We start from the raw sequence: 3,494 nt of genomic DNA, 5'->3' as shown, positions 1-3,494 counted from the left end.
TTAAGATTTTAAATAGCCACAATTCATGAAAGATTAAAACAAATATGTAGCTAAAAAGAAAGGTACAGAAAAAAATAATAAATCCGAGCACTATTAACAAACCGAAGACATGACTATATAACATTCCACAAAACAATATTTCAATAATTTTAAAGCAATTTCAATAAATTTAAAATAAGTTTATTTTCTCCAATGATGAAAGAATGAAATTCTGCTGGCTATTATGGTGCAAGACTTCAATCCCAGCACTTAGGAGGCAGAGGTAGGAGGATGCTGTGAGTTTGAGGCCTCCTTGAGACTGCATAGTGAATTCCAGATCAGCCTGGGCTAGAGTGAGACCCTACCATATAAAAAAAGAAGTTAAAAATAGAGAACAGAAAAGTTACACATTTAAAAATAATTGGAAATGTATATATTCAACAAGTGTTTAAACTGAGTAAAGAGTAAAATTACCTGTACCCGGAACAACAAAGCAGGCCAAAGCCTGAACCTTGGGGTCTCCTAGCAATGGGTCCTGGAGACTGGGGAGCACACCTGCCCTATCTTCATCCTTGTCCTTCTCCTCCGCATCCAACACAACTGCTGCCACCATATCCTCATGAGTGCTGTCTTCCCCATATGTGATCTTCATGGTGTGAAACTAAGTTTTTAAACTAGCACAATGGATGAAGACAGTGCTGTTAAAATGGGAAGTTTTAATTCCAAATGCAGTCTGCCTTTTTAGAACAAGATGCCATTTGAACTTAAGGAACATTGCTCTTTGGAAGGAACAAACATAATCTATAAACATGATATTGGGAAAGTGTTAATGAAGATGAGAAAGCCTACAATTACAGCTATGATTTGGTCCACTGGGTGGGGGGGGGGGGATATTTGCATTGGGGCATCAAGTGAAAAACTAAATTTTGTGCCAGATATTTAGCCCACAATATGCATAAAGTAGTTTTCAGGTAACTTTTACAGATTTTAAGGTTGTGAAAGTTTTGGCAGTTGGTGACATACCCTTTGAAATCCATTTGCCAGAATTCACAAAGACTAGACCTCGTACCAGTTAGGAACATAACATCATCCTGTGGTGTTCTCTCAAATGAAGTCTTTAAGAGCTCCATTACAGAAATTTTAAACATGATGTATCACAATAACAAGGCCCAATGTAAAGGCTGTGAAACAAATTTACCAATTTGTGTATGAAAGCAGGAAAGAATTTTTATAACTCACCTGTTAACTGGCTAGAATCTCTAATTTTGCACCTTTTAAATTTTTCACATTTTATTCAAAACTAAGTAAAACTGGACTAATTAATACTAAAAGTCTTGAGGTCATAGACTCTTACACAATAAGGGTACAGTGTAAAATCCATCCCCTTTGGATTCTACTTCATTTTTCTTTTACCGTAATATGTAAAGGGAGTTTCTAAGACATTACATTGCTGCTTTTACAAAAGGACACTCTTTTTAGTTTTGTAGTCACTCTCATGTCCTCACAATCAGAGCTGTCACCATGTGCACTACTGTACTACTGTGAATGTTATTGTTTTCAACTGAATATTCACAAACAAAAGTGTGAGGAAAAAATGAGTAAGATTTGAAAACATTTATTTTTATTTTTATATATTTATTTGAGAGAGAGAGAGAGTGGGGGAGAGAGAGAGAATGAGAGAATGAGCTTGCCAGGGCCTCCAGCCAGTGCAAACGAACTCCTTGTGCATCTGGCTAACATGGGTCTTACGAAATCAAACTTGTGTCATTTGGCCTTGCAGGTAATTTTATTGAAATTTCTTTAAAATTGTTGAAATATTGTTTTGTAGAATGCTATATAGTCATGTCTTTAGGTAGTTAATACTGCTCACTGCTCTTATCTAACAGTGAAAGAGAGCAACAAGCTTAGCCAGAGAGATATGATAAATGTGCCATTTGGCAAGTAAATAAATGTGAAGTTTAAAGTTACAGGCAAAGCAGTTTCAAAAGCATCTGTAATTATTGAGATTTTTTCAAAGCCAGGCATGGTGGCACAATCTTTAATCCCAGCATTCAAGAAGCAGAGGTAGGAGGATCACCATGCATTCAAGGCCAGCCTGATACTACACATTTAATTCCAGGATAGCCTTGATTAGAGTGAGACTCTACCTTGAAAAACAAATAAAAACAAAGATAAATTTTTCACTTTGCACCAGAACAACTGAAATAACCCCTTTGAAGGTTCAACATTTCAAATGTTGGCAAGGATACAAGGAAAGAGGAACCCTTATTTACTGCTGGTGGGAGTGTAAACATATACAACCACTATGGAAATAAATAGAGAGACTCCGGAAAAAAATCAAAATAGAACTACCAACGGATCCAGCCATTCCTCTACTGGGAATCTACCCTAAAGAATTCACTCTTCACTACAACCATGTTTTGTTTTTTTTTTTAATTCATAATAGCTAAGTCGTGGTATAGTAGACAGCTTCAAGTTCACTGACATGAACTTGCAAAGCAGGTACAGGTATGGGGGAAGGGAAATTTATTGAAGCTTATAGGTCAAGGGGAGGTTTGATAATGGCAAAAGAAGTTGGTCCCCTCTTAAAGGACCAGGCAGAGACAGAAAGGCCACAAGCCAAATCCCTTAGCACTCTTCAGGAACTCCAGGCACTTTGCATATCTTTAGACTGGAATTTCAAATTCAGCACCACTTCTTAAGAATGGATCCTAAAATCCAGCCCAGTGACACCTCCTCCAGCAAGGTGGCTGAAGATCTAAATTACAAACAATAATAAAACACTGAATATATTAGGAGTATCTATTCAAACTATGACAAATGTATATCAACTCAGATGTCCATCATCTGACAAATGGATAATGAAGATGTGGTATGTATACATGATGGAATTATACTTAGCAGTAAGGGAAAATGGTATAATAAAATTTGTAGGAAAATGTATGGAATTGGAACAGATAATACTAAGTGAATTCACACAAGCTCACAAAGACAAATGCTGCATGTTTTCCCTCATCTGTGCTTCCTAACCTGGAAGACCTTGAATTGCACGCATACATGACAGACAACTTGAGGGACAGACAAAAGGTATGGAAAGATTTAGAGGGAGGGAAATTTGAAGATGGGGGCTGATATGCACAAAACCAAACCCAAAATGAATTGGTACCATAGAAAAAATTCTTCCTGGATAGCAGACTAGAAGATATAACTCTCAATAGAAGCATGAAGGGATTGTCTAATAAGAAGGGCTCCGGGGAGGATGAGATGAAGCCTAACCCTAAAACATTTGGCCCTGGCTTGTAATTCCAAGTCCCAGCAATTGGCTGCAACTCACACTGAGCTGTTGATCTGAGAGATCTACAAGGTCCTTAAAACAAGACAAACTTCTATTAAAGCATTTTATTACCAACTTGAATTAAAAGGTAAGAACATGTTGCTGAAGATACTGCATGCTGACAACACAGAACATAGAGAGATAAAGCTAAGGCTGGAAGGAAGCCAGTTTCCAGAAAGTT

At 37.1% G+C, this 3,494-nt stretch overlaps 1 pseudogene; it reads left to right on the top strand.

Annotated features, from left to right (window-relative positions):
* Positions 1-661: 661 nt before the first annotated feature.
* Positions 662-1,213, top strand: LOC101604517 (annotated as a pseudogene).
* Positions 1,214-3,494: the final 2,281 nt, after the last annotated feature.

Source organism: Jaculus jaculus, chromosome X (genome assembly GCF_020740685.1).
Source record: "Jaculus jaculus isolate mJacJac1 chromosome X, mJacJac1.mat.Y.cur, whole genome shotgun sequence".
Lineage (NCBI taxonomy): Eukaryota > Metazoa > Chordata > Mammalia > Rodentia > Dipodidae > Jaculus > Jaculus jaculus.
Note: the sequence above shows the minus strand (reverse complement) of the source record. Positions and strands in the feature narration are given on the sequence as shown.